The sequence below is a fragment of the Emydura macquarii genome, unplaced genomic scaffold, assembly GCF_026122565.2.
Source record: "Emydura macquarii macquarii isolate MOO-44397 ecotype Brisbane River unplaced genomic scaffold, CSIRO-AGI_Emac_v2 contig_1253, whole genome shotgun sequence".
Taxonomy (NCBI): domain Eukaryota; kingdom Metazoa; phylum Chordata; order Testudines; family Chelidae; genus Emydura; species Emydura macquarii.
The window spans coordinates 38,671,263-38,684,368 of NW_027131390.1; positions in this window are offsets into that span (position 1 = coordinate 38,671,263).

The following is a 13,106-nucleotide window of genomic DNA, read 5'->3' on the forward strand; positions in this document are numbered from 1 at the left end:
GTGCCGCTGGCCTGTGGCTTTCCAGCGGGTGGAGGGAATTTGTGGTGAGTTATCAGCCAAAGGGCACGCGGGTTGCCCTGCCGACAGCCAGGGGTGGCCGTGTGTGATGGGAGCAGTGGCTCAGCTGCTAGATAGTTTCTCTCTTGTGGTCCTGTCGGGTTCTTGTTGGCCACTGCCTGGACAGCAGCTGGGCAGCCCCAGGCTCCATCCTAGGCAGCGCCCGTGCGAGCCCTAGGGCTTGGAAAGGCTGTCCATTGGCTTTCAAATGGCACTTTGGCTCCTTCCCCACGGGCAGGTGCTCAGGCAGGCCAGGAGCTCTTACTGGGGTGAGGAGATGGGAGGGAAGGAAAGTGCCTAGTTTTTGGAATCGCAGAGGTGGGTGTCAGATGGCACCGAGACCCTGCTGGCTGCCTGCTTTCCCTGTACAGAATCCTGCTAGCATTAACTCCCTCTGGGGTGTCAGCCCAGGGACAAGCCAGATGCCAGTTGTGTACGATGGGGTTTGTGCTAGTGTTGTATAATTTCAGGCACCGCTGTGCTGCCTGCACACTAAAGGAGCAGTGGTCTCCGTAGCCATCCAAAGCAGTGTTTTTTACAGTGTTATGTGTATTTTCTAAGCTGTTGATTACTATGCTTGTGAATGTTCCCTAGATCTCTGGGACTTGGGTCTGTATCCCCGCCGGGGGGCGGGTGGGGACAGGGAGGCGAACCAGAGGAGTGGGGGACCCGCTGCATTAAATGGTGCTAAAGACAATGAGCCGCTTGGTGTTGTGTGATCGTTCGTGCAGCTCATGAACTGCGGCGTTGCTGCGATGCTGACAGGAGGAAGATTTAGGCCACGTCTATAGCAGAAGCAGGTTGCTGGTGTAGCTGCCCTGGCATCCTATCCCAGCAAAGCCCCCAGCGGGACACAGTTCACCCAGGCTTCTTGCAGCCGCCCTGAATGACACCAGCTGGAGGGGGAAAGCACAGCTGCGTCTGCACTAGTGGCCTTTGCTGGCAGAAGTACCTGGCCTTACACATGACAGGCTTGCAAATTCCTCAGACCTGGGCCCACTTCTGAGCCCTCCCCCATCGCAAAGGGTGGCCCAGGGGAGCCAATGGCTCATGTGAACCAAAAGTGACAACCTCGGTCTTGGCCAACCCTGGGATAGATGTAGGTATCTCTGCAGCTGAAAGCACAGATCTCTGCCACTGGAGCTAAGGCGCTAGAGTGTCTGGCTAAGGACTGGACCTGGCCCATGTCCTCTGTGTATTGGGCAGGGGAGAGACATAACACGCACTGCCCAGCAGGTTACACTGGCTGCATCTTCAGTGGGTTGTGCTGCTCCCACAGCTAAGGGAGTCGTCAGTACAAAGATTCCCTGGGGCCACCAGGGCGAGGAGCTGTGGAGCAGCTGGATGGGGAGGGGGCATCGCTGCCTGGAAGTGATTGCTGCAGCTGCCCCTGCTGTGTCGGTCAGCTGTGACCCACATCCTGGTGGGGAGTTAGGGCCCTGCAGTCTCCAGTGGGAGAGGAGCTAGGAATTTGTTCCTTTATTTCTAGTCTGAATTTGTCAGACTTCAGGCTTCCAGGTTGTGGCTCTGGTTCTGCTTGTGTCTGCCAGACGAACGAGGTCGAAATGGCCCCTTCCCCCTCCCCCCCCAAACTGTCCCCTGGGTGGAGCGTGGGAGCAGAACACTGCTGTCTAGCAAGTCCACCAGAACTATTAGCTTAGGTTCCCAGGCAAATCTTTATTCTCCAAAGCATCACGCCCGTCTGTGGTGTGACATGGGTCATGCCGCACACCGTCATGGCGATGCATGAGGCAGAATGAGCCCAGTTGGGTTCCGATCCCAGGTTCCACTTGTGCATGTGCGAAAGCCGGCTTTTTCCCTTGGCGAGGGGATGGCTGGCTCTGGGGTCCATGTGTGACCCTCCTCCCCGGCCCTGCCCCAGCGCTGTTCTCAGAAAGCACTGGCCACCTGATGGTGGAGGAGTCTGTTAGCGGGATCACAGTGAAAGGAGCGGCCTTGCTGAGCAGGCCAAGGGCATCGCCGCTCCTGTTACACAGGCTCCTGGAGACGCCAGAGAGTCAGGCCTGCTTCAGCGAGTGCTAAAGCCTGTGTTGCACCACTAGATGGCACGCTGAGCCTGAGGCTGGGGCCTTCCACCAGCCCCCAGGCTAGCCCAGCTCGGGCAGGCCACCTGCCAGCGGCCCTTTTCTCTTTGCTACCCCACGCCTGGCCTTGCGGAGTCACAAGCAGTTGTGCTGGGGGCAGCAATGGAAATGGGCTCCAGGCAGCAGGCGGTTTGACGCTGGGTGTCCAGCCAGCTGGGCGCTGCCCCTACAGTTATTGGCTGGGCTTCCATTCCCTAGGAAACCCTGCATGGAGCTGAGAGCTGCACATGGTGCTAGTCTCACCCCTGTGCCTTCGGGCCGGTGCAGCCAGCCCTGCTCCTCACCCTGGCTCTAAGCTAGTCCGAGTTAACCATCCCAGCCCGCAGGCCTGTCTGCAGAAGGAACAAGCTGGGGGGATGTTGCTGGGACCATGTTAGCGTAGTTCTGGCAACTGCCCCTGTTTCCCCCCCGTGCCGGGCCTGCAGGGTCCCACTCTAGGCGTCTGCCTTTGCGGCAGCTGCCCCCCTCGGGCAGTGACTCACATCTCGCCCCCGAGCCAGGCTTTTCTAGGCAGCACAGCTCCAACCTGCACCGTGAATTCCCCAGCAGTCGGGCCCCCTATGCCATCCTGCTTTACTTCTCTCCTCCAGGCCAGGAAACAATGTGGTGGCCACAGCTGTTACCCCCCAGCCCTTTCTAAGCACACAGAGAAAACACTGCAAACACTAAAGAACCGACCGACATGCTACCATCCTTCCCAGAGCTCATCTCCCCTCTTCACAGGGCTCTGGGTGGGGTCAGGCCTTCCAATCCTTCCCTAAGGAAGGGGGCCCTCATTTGCCCCAGCAGCTGTGACTCTGTCCTGGGGGTGGCACCTCCAGGGCAGTTACACCCTGCGTGAATGTGCCTAATCACCCCGCACTGTTCCTAACTCCTGGACGGCGGTGGGCCCCTTCCCCCACAGAATTACAGACAGTCCCTGGCCTCAAAGGTACAGAAATTTAACTCCATGTTTCACTTAATTCAGTGAGATTTGCCCAGGAGATCACAGGCCGTCGCCAGCTCTGTCGCATGTCGTAAACAACACTAGAGTTTTGCATGCACAAGGGGCAGAGCTAACAACACTGGCCATGGCGAATTTTGCCAGCCTGTGCCTGGTGCCTGGGGCAGCTACCACTTTAAAAGTTCCTGGTGCTGTGACAGGCTTGGCACTGGCAGCCGGTGCAGAAAGAGGAGAGATCAGGTCACACCCAGCCATACTAATCCAGCCATTGCAGCCGGGGTGACAGATACCCGCCTTGGGAGGGCTCAGGCTCCCATGACGATGCTCAGACAGTGGTTTTCACATGGCGTCTCAGCTGCCACGTCCAGTGTGGAGCTGTTCAAAAGGGTTGGTAACAAATGCATCCGATGCTGGTGTTTTGCACCGAGGCCTCCTGAGAGCCAGTCTGGACCTCTCCCAGGGCAATGTTAACCTTCCCCACCGGAGGGGCCCTGCATTTCCCTAGCAACCTGCCCGCATGGGTCAGAGGGAGACACGTGCATACAACGTGAGCGCAGTTTGCATCCTCTCTGCGGGACACGTGCAATGTGAGCAGCCCCCTGCACACCCCCAGAGCCAGCCTCTCTCCCTGAGACTGCCTCCATCAGCCAGCTGATGCCTCAGCAGCTCCCCCTGCTGATGGCTGCTTCAGCCCCGGTCTCCTCCCCCACCGCCCAGCTGCCTGAACCGCCAGCCTCTGTCCCTCCACACATGGCCCTGCTCCCCCAGGGCCCCCGGCTCAGTCCCATGTTCCATGCCCCACAGCCACCTCAACTCTGCCACCCAGTGGCCTGGCCAGGTATAGCTAGGCTGTGCCCAGGCTAACGCTGCCCAGGGCTTGGGGTGTCATTCCATGGGCCAAGTTAGTAGCCGTGTCCCTCCCTGAACGCCAGCAGCTCCCCAGGGGGCATCCTGCTCTCAGCCCACTTTCCTGCCGCCAAAGGGCCAGGCAATAAAGAAGCATGGAGGCCCAGGAGTCTGCTGCACCCAGGAGCGGGTGCAAGGCTTAGTCCTTAGATGGTGCAAACCAGCATGACACCCCCCTCCCCCGATTGATGCTGCATGCCAGCAGCTGGAGGATTTGTCCCAGTGGGGCCAGTGGAGCTAGGCTGATTTAGAGCAGTAGGGCGCTGGCCCTCTATTCAGTCCTCTAGCCTCGCTTTAGGGTCCTATAACCCAGCGCTGGGCCCAGGCCCCCAGGGCGCCCTACAGGCTGCCCAGTCAGTGAGCTGCTCCCCCAGGAAATTCCCATGGTATGTTCCCGGACCAGCACCCCGTGGGCAGATGCGTGGCACTGTCCGGGGGAGACAGCTTGGCCTCTCAGAAGCCAAACGCCTGCGCAATACCCCTGTGCTGCTGGCTCAGCCAAGTGCCAGGAGCAATGTGACAGTGGCCACGCACAGCAGCGGGGCCGGCCTTGGTGCAGACGGGTGGGCGCCAGCTGGGATACAGCCACAAAAGGTCAGCAGCATGCAAATCCCCACGAGAGCATGAGCCTGGCTAAAGGGGCATTTGGTGGGCATGCCTGGGGGGGGTAGGTGGGCTCCTTGCCTCCCATAATGCACTGGAGCATGGGCAGGTTCTCCCAGGAGTTCCTGCGTCTTGGGAGGCCCCCACTCAAGCACCCCACCAGGCAGGGGGTGCCACATGAGCCCCTTGCTTCAGTTTCCAGCATGGACCCGCTTACGTGACACCCCCAGCTGGGATGCTAACTGTCATAGGGTTTTGTGTGGGGCAGCTTCCTCTGCCTAGGGAGGTAACCCACAGCTGGTCAGTGTGTGATGGGTCCTGCCTTGGTCTGATCCACAGCGGGCGTGAAGCCATTACAGAGCCCAGCTGCCCCAGGAACCAGCAGGCCGTATCGCTAATGACTCAGAGGGCAGCACCAGTGTGGCTGGGGGGCTGGAACAGGGCCCGAGGGGGCATTTGGAGGGTGGAGGCCCTGCCTCATGCCAGCTGGCAGTGAGAGCAGCTTGATCCCTGTGTGTCTGTAGTGTACGTGTGTCCAGAGCATGAATTTCACCCCTGGGCAGGTGCCAGGGGCATAGGTCCCACTTCTACCCTGAGGGCTCGCATGCTGACCCTCTGCAGGGGCTGATTTCACATCCAGGCATGATGCTTCGCAACACGGGCGCTCTCCTGGCCACTGGGAGGCGACGCTGAGCCAGACGTGGGCAGCCATGCAGGAAAGGGACGGGCGTTTCCAGGCAGTTGTGATCTTGACGGAGTTTTTACAGAAAGCAAATATGGTTAGTAAGCGCACTGCGAGGCCGGTGGGAGGCCACAGCTGCCAGCTGGGCGGTGACTCAGCACATGGGACGGCAAAAGATATGAATGCCTGGAGGAAAGCCAGAGCTGGAGAGCGAGAGGTGGGGGGGAGCAGCCCTTATTAATCCAGCCCCATGCTCTGCCATAGCAGCAGCCATTTCACAGCTGGGGAAACAGAGGCACAAAGCAGCACACTGATTTGCTACAGTCACCGCCAGGAATAGATCTGGGCTTCACAGCCTGGTGCACAGCCCAGCCTCATGCTCTATCCACTGGGCCACGCTGCCCCCCAGGTAGACTCCTGCACTGTAACGCTGGCACCTTGTCACCTATAGGACAAGCCAGACTGGCTGATGCAGTGCAGGCCCAAGCGATATCAGTGGGACACAGCTGTGCCTCCAGCGGGCCAGGCCAAGGACCAGCCCCTAGCTCTGCACCAGAACAAGCTGCTACTTAAAGGTTTGTAACCCCCCTCCCTCCCCATCGAGCTGGACTGAAGGCAGCTCCCCACTCAGCCGCAAGCTGAGCTGCCCTCACGAAATGCTGACCTCCAGGGGGGAGGCCTGCGAGCCAGCAGGTTAGCATCGCGTTCTCCAGCGTCAGCCTGCCTGTGCTGGGCACGGGTGGCAGGGCGCAGGATGCGAGGAGCGGCCAACATCCTGGACGGTGCTGAGGGGCGCCTGCCCATGCCCTGCTCCCAGCCCAGCTCCATACCACGCTGCTCTGCCGGAACTCAGGGCGCGGCGGGTTAAAGGGAGGTGCGCTGGGGCTGGATGCACAGGGGACTCCACTAGTGAGTGCGCGCCCCGAGCTGTGACCTTGTGGAACCTGGCGGGGGCAGGTGTGTGCAGCGCTGGGGTGGGGTCTGTGTGTGGACAGGGCTATAACAGCCGCTGGGGAAAATAGCACCGCATGCTGTTGCTCTAGTATTGGGGCTGTGCCTAGCGGCCCCCACTGGGACCAGGGCGCCACTGTGCTAGGTGCTGTACAGAACGATACGGACAGTGTGGTCTAGTAGCTAGAGCGCGGGGCTGAGACTCTGACCCCCTGTCATCTAAGAGCAGACGTGGCTGTTGCCACAGGGCTCTCCGTGGCTAGGCCCCATTTGTGGCATGCCAGGATGCCTGGGGGAGGCATTCAGGGCAGCCTTTCCGGCCCCGCTCATGCTTCCTTTGCTGAGCTGCAAAGCTGTGACGTGGGGCTCCAGCAGGAGAGGCAGGCCCATGGGGAGTCACTGACACAGCTGGAGAGTCGCTGCCTCAGTGGGCTAGCAGGACTGGGATGGAGGAGCCGTCGCCTCTCTGTGGGGCAGGGAGGGGGCTCAGATGGGGCTGACGTGACTCAGCATGGGAGGGGCCTTTGCCCTGCTGTGGGGCGGGGGAGGAGCTGGCTCTGTCTCTCTTGGCCATGCCCTGGCAGGTCACCCAGCCCAGCATGGCTGTAGCCAGTAGGGTGGGAATCAACATGCTGCTTCCCATGTCCACCCCATGTGGGTAAGCTTGGGCCGCTATGGTGGGACCCAGCAGGGCTCTGTGGCACTTGGTTCCCCCCTTGGGCTAGCTGGGCCACACCCAGCTTGCTGAGCATGTCTGGCCTGTGCAGCTGGCTTCAACTCAGAGGCTGATGCTGGCAGATCTGAAGGTCACAGGTTCAATCCCTGCCCCTAGTGACTCTCCTGTGGTCATATTAGCAGGGGTGCAGTGCCACAGGGGGCAGGACAAAGCCATGACTCTCTAGGGCACAGGGCAGGCCTCTTGGAGAGTCAGTATCTCTATTCCCCTCTTCGTGCAAAGCCCATGGTGCCAGCGTACTTTCTTTCCACCTCCCTGCCCAGGGGCTGGGCTGGCTGCCAGGCAGGGTGGCCTGCAAGTCACACCCTCATGGGCTGCCCTGCTTGTATCCTGCTGGCTGGGTGAGCCCTAGAGGCCTCATGCCTGCAGACACAGGGAGGGTGGGGAAAGGCCCTGCCCTGGCTCCTGTGCATACAGCACCCCTTTTTCCCCCCCTGCTGGGGTGGCGGGAAGGCAGTCAGGGCATGTGCTGGAGGGTCAGAGGAATCCTTTTCCTTTCTCCAGCCCATCACAGATAGTCACGGATCAGCAGCAATCACCCTATTTTACAGATGGGGAAACTGAGGCACAGGGCGGGGCAGTGGCTCACCCAGGATTCCCCAGCCAGGCAGTGGCGGAGCTGTGACTAGACACCAGACCCCTAGTCCTGCATCTTCGGGGGAGGTGGGCAGATGCAGAGATTCGAGAACGGGCTATTGGGAACTTCGAATCCCAAGAACTCAGTCCCAGATTTTCCATGTCTAGGGCAACTGGGCCCCCGCCCTCAGGAGGGAGGGTTTGTGGGTTATGACTTTGCCAGCAGCATTCACAGCCTTGCCATCTCTGCGAATAGCAGCTAATCCCACTCCCACTCCTGTCCCGTGGCTCAGGTGCTAGCTGCACTGATATATTAAGACTCTGCGTGCGTTAAATGCTATTTGCTGGTTAAAAATATATTCGCGGAGGTTTAACTAGAGCATGTTGCCATAAACCACACTCAAGAGACTTTTAACAACCAGCTGGGGTCTCCCCTACTCCCCTTGTTGGTGGGCAGACTTGGTGTAGCCACAGATCAGTTAGGACCTGATCCTGACCCATTGAACCCAGCTTCCACAATAGAAGCTAGATTGTGCCATGAGAACACAAGCAGTGGGAGCGCACGCTTCCTAGCGCAGCCCCCCTTACCGCCTTCTTCTCCTCCCCCTCCCCCCTTGATTCACCTGGCCCTGGAGGGAGCCCAGTCTTCATCTGGGTGGGGAGCCCTTTCAATCCCCAGTCTCTCTCTACTGAGATGTAAAAGAAGGGGGGTCAATTGTGATAGTGTCTTCTTTAAAAAGGCTGATTTTGCACCGCTGAAAACAATGATCAGCTCGGAGGGTGAATTGAAACAGAAAGATGCAACTGATAATGAGGAGCTGTTTGAGAATATTATCATTACATGACCCAAAAGCCACAATCTCAGAATCAAGATGAAAGGCTAAAAATAATCACCTTGGCTTAGAGGGGAAGTGTAAACAGATGTAACTACCCCTCCTTCCCCCCTTCAGCTATCCTCCCACCCCCGATATATAACAAATGGAAAAATGGGAAGTTGATGAACATGAGTATAAAGTAGAAGCTTAGCTTTGTAGAAAATTGATAAGGGAAGCAAAAGGACACAAGGAAAACTCTATGGCCAACAGCCTTAAGGACAGTAAGAAGGAGTTTTTTAAAAATATATTAGAAACAAAGGAAATCCTAGCAATGGTACTGATCCGTTACTAGATAGAAATGGCAGAATTGTCAATTATAATGCAGAAAAGGCAAAAGTGTTCAATAAATATTTCTATTTGGAAATAAAGTAGCATGATTGGACTAGATGACCTCCTGAGGTCCCTTCCAACGCTAATATTCTATGATTTTATGATGTATTCACATTATATAATGATGATTAAATACTTTCCATTCAGAGAATAACTCAGAAGGATATCAACTAGCAGCTACTAAGTTAGACATTTTAAAATCAGCAGGTCTAGATAACTTGCCTCCAAGAGTTTTAAAAGAGCTGACTGAGGAGCTCTTTGACCCATTAATGTTGATTTTCAATAAGTCTTTGGACACTGTGGACATTCCTACAGACTAGAAAAGAGCTAATTTTGTGCCAGTATTTAAAAAAGATAAACAGGATGATCTGGGTAAGCATAGGCCCAGGTGAAATGATGGAATGGCTGATATGGGAGTCAAAACATAAAGAATGAATTGTGAGTCATATAATTAATGACAATCACTATGAAAATAGATCCTGTCAAACTAACTTGATATCTTTTTTTGATGAGATTACAAATTTCATTGATAAAGGTAATAGTGTTGATGTGATATACTTAGACTTCTTATAAAGCATTTGACTTAGTACTTCATGACATTTTGGTTAAGAAACTTGAACTTTACAATCAACTTAGCTCACATTTGACAGATTAAAAACTGGTTTGCTCCCAGGTTGCAAAATGTAACTAAATGGGGATGCATCACTGAGTGAGTGTGTTGTTAGTGGGGTCCCGCAGGAATCGGTTATTACCTACGCCATTAAACATTTGTACCGATATCCTGGAAGAAAACATAAAATCCTAAGTGATAAAGTTTGCAGATAACACAATAACTTGGGGGAAGGGGTGGCAAATAATGGAGAGGGTGAAGCCAGGTCACTGATACAGCGCAACCTGGATCACTTGGTAACTTGGTCCCAGGCAAACAACGTGCATTTCAATAAAGCCTAATGTAGATCTAGGCAGGAAGAAAGAATCAGGCTATTCTGCCAGGACGGGGGATGCTATCCTGTGAAGAAGTGACTCTGAAAAAGACTTAGGATCATGGCGGATAATCAGGTCAACATGAGCTCCCAGTGTGACGCTAAGGCTAATGATCCTTGGCTGTATAAATAGGGGAATCTCAAGTGGGAGGTTATTTAGCCTCTGTGTTCTGAGTCCATGTCTGGTGTCCACCATTCAAGAAGGATGTTGATCATTTGGAGAGAGCTTGGAGAAGAGCATGAATGAAAGGGTTAGCAGACCTGCATTACCCTTGTAAACTTGTTGTGCAGAGAAGAGCAGGTTAAGGGGTGACTTAATCGCAGTCCATAAGTACCTAGATGGGGAACAGAAATTGGATAATAGAGGCCTCTTCAAGCTGGCAGACAAAGGTCTAACACGCTGGAATGGCTGGAAGGTGAAGCAAGACAATTTCTGAGTGGAAATGCGGTGCACATTTTTAACAGTGAGGGTAATTAACCGTTGGAGCCATTTACTAGCCATCGTGGTGGATTTTTGATCACGGGCAATTATTAACTCAAGACTGGAAGAGTTTCTAAAAGATCTGCTCTAGTTCATACAGGGATCAGTTCAGGGACGTGCTCTAGCCGGCGCTGTACAGGAAGACAGACTAGATGAGGCCAGTAGGTCCTTCTGGCTGCAGACGCTGAGATGCTAATTATTTATCACTTGTATTCCAGTAGCCCGGAGGGGATCCAGCCATGCTCAGCGCCCCATTGTTCCGAGCGCTGCGCAAGCAGAGCCAGGCCATGCCCACAATCTAAACAGCCGAGCCTGAGAGAGGGGAAAAGGCAGAAGCAACCTTCCCCCCGCAGCAGCTGGGCTCAGAACCAGGACTTCTGACTCCAAGGCTTGCGCTGTGCCCATTGGGCAACATGGCCTCCCTGTTCCAGAAAACGGTCAGCCCCTACCCACACTCAGAGCAATGCTCTTGTTCCACACAAGCTACTGGGTAACTGTGATCGCAAGGGCTTTAAGGGCCTGACTGTTACAGTGATTTAGGCACCTGACCAGGCAGACGGGCTCTCAGTTCTCTATGTAGGTGCCCACGCCACTGATATTTTCCTAGTGGCAGCCCAAGTGCCACCTAACCCTCTAGGTGACACCTGAGCTAACTCCCCTCTCCATGGTGCCTAACCCCCCTAGGTGGCTAAGTCGCCTCTGGCCGGCATTCTCAAAGCAGGCGAAGTGCTGCTGCTGCTCGGAGCCCTAGCTCCTGGCGGCCCCGCTGCGGAATTGTTAAACCACGCACGATAATGATCACAGCAGCGTGGTCCAATCCTGCTGCTCTGAGCGAGCCGAGGAGCTGATCCCTGGCAAGCCCCGCAGGCCGAGGGATGGATGCAGGCACTAATGCTGGGGGTGCAGCAGGTCAGTGTCTGCACAAAGACAGCACGGCCAACTCTAGCGTGAGCGAGCGAGATATTGAGCGTGACCAGACAGAGCGTTTCAGCTGCTAGGGCCTGAGCTAGAGAGTGGCTGACCTGGCTGTCTCTGGGAAAGGATTCTCAGCTGAGGATCCTGAGTGGCGGGAGACACCAATCTCCGGGGCACCAGGTCAGGCGCTGAGACCCCTTAGCCACTCTCCTCCCCACATCCCCGGCATTTCACTCCTGGCTCGCTCAGTGGCTCCCCGCTCAGTCAGCCGGCTTCTGCAAAGCTCTGTCTTAGGGGCTTAACTATCTCCTCACTCTCTATGGGACCTCAGTGGCATGGAGCTGCCTGACCTGGGGCTGGAGAGGTTAGGCCGTGCGCTGCTCAGCCAAGCAAGGCCTAAATCCTGGTAAGAATCTGGCCCTGGGGGGCTGCTGACTTAACTGATGTCCCAGGTGCGAAAGGTGCCTTGGTCCCTAGTGTCGGTCCCTGATGGTACTTCTCAGCGGCGGTAATGAACGTATCCTGCCCCCAGCCAGGCTAGCGGGGTTATCCCATCATACACTCGGAGCAGCTGGCCCGAGGAAAGTGGAAGTGGCGGTGCGATAGAGTCACTGCCCAGCATGACACACCCACCGGAGCACCTGCCTCCCGCACCCTGATCAGCTCATGCGGCCACACCTGTGGCGAGGTCGCCTCTTTCTTCCGGGTCAGAATTTCTAATTAGCCGTCCTTCCCTGGGAGCCAGGATGGACTCGGGGTGCACTGGGAGCCCCTTGTCATTGCCGCTGGTGACTATACGGCTTTGCTGATTGCTGATGCCACGCGGGGCACAGAGCAGCCCCGGGCCCTGCTCTCAAACTGCTGCCAGCCCTCCTGGACTTCCCACATCTGGAGGGATGCAATGAAGCCTGAGCCCTGTAGTCCCACCGCTACCCACGTGAGGGCAGTAAAACAGGCTCCGGGGGGTAATTCCAGCTGCACAAACACCTGGAACCATGCAGCTGGGCACAGCCCGCTTCCCAGGCCTTTGGGGGAGAGATGTAGCCTGTCTCAGGGATGGGTGCTGGCTGATGGGACCATGCTAGCTGCCTCTGCCCTGGCCCTGCCCTGTGCCAGCTACACCAATTGCTGAGCTATGTGGTGCTTTGACTAGTGCTAGAGTGTATCATTAGCCCCTAGGACTCCTGGGTTCTGTTCCTGGCTCTGACTCATGGCCTCACCTCGCATCAGTCCCTACCTCAGTCTCCCCAGCTAGGGGAGGGGGCTATTGATCGTCCCCCATCCATAAGTGCTGGGAGATCTGTGGGGGAAGAGCCCAGTGGCCATGCAGAGCTTTGGGGCTGTTCTTTTCTGGACACCAGGGCCCTGAATTTAGCTGCAGCGGGGGTGGGCAGGCCTTTTCTGGCCCACCCTGCAGCCCAGGCCTAGTCCTGAGCAGTCAGGGGGCTGTAGAGGGGGCGACGGAGATAGAAACCAAGAATATTAGAGTTGGAAGGGACCTCAGTAGGTATCTAGTCCAACCCCCTGCTCAGAGCAGGACTAACCTAGGGGCTGGAGGATGAGTTGCTCAGATCACATCCCCAGGAATTTAAGGAGTGAGGCCAGAGTAAAAATTGTTTGATCTCTGGGTTATTGTTTAGTGGTGGGCCTGGAGCCAACCCCCCAACTCTGGACTGGCCCTGCACTCTGGTTGGGGTTCCCTTATGATCAAGGCCGTCCCCCCACCCCCGGCTCCTGTGCTCTGTAGCACCTCCAATCCACAGCCTTGTCTCTTCGCCAGCCAGGGTCGAGGCTAGATCCCAGCGCATCACTGCAGCTTTGGAGAAGACTGAGCCTGCTCCTGTGTTGCCGCTGATAGCAATTAGCAAGCTCTCGTCCTGCCTGCCAGTCAGTCAGGCAGGCCCAGCCGCACTTGGGATGGAGCTGGGGTTGAGAGCCATAGACCCAGCCTCCTTTCCCCAGC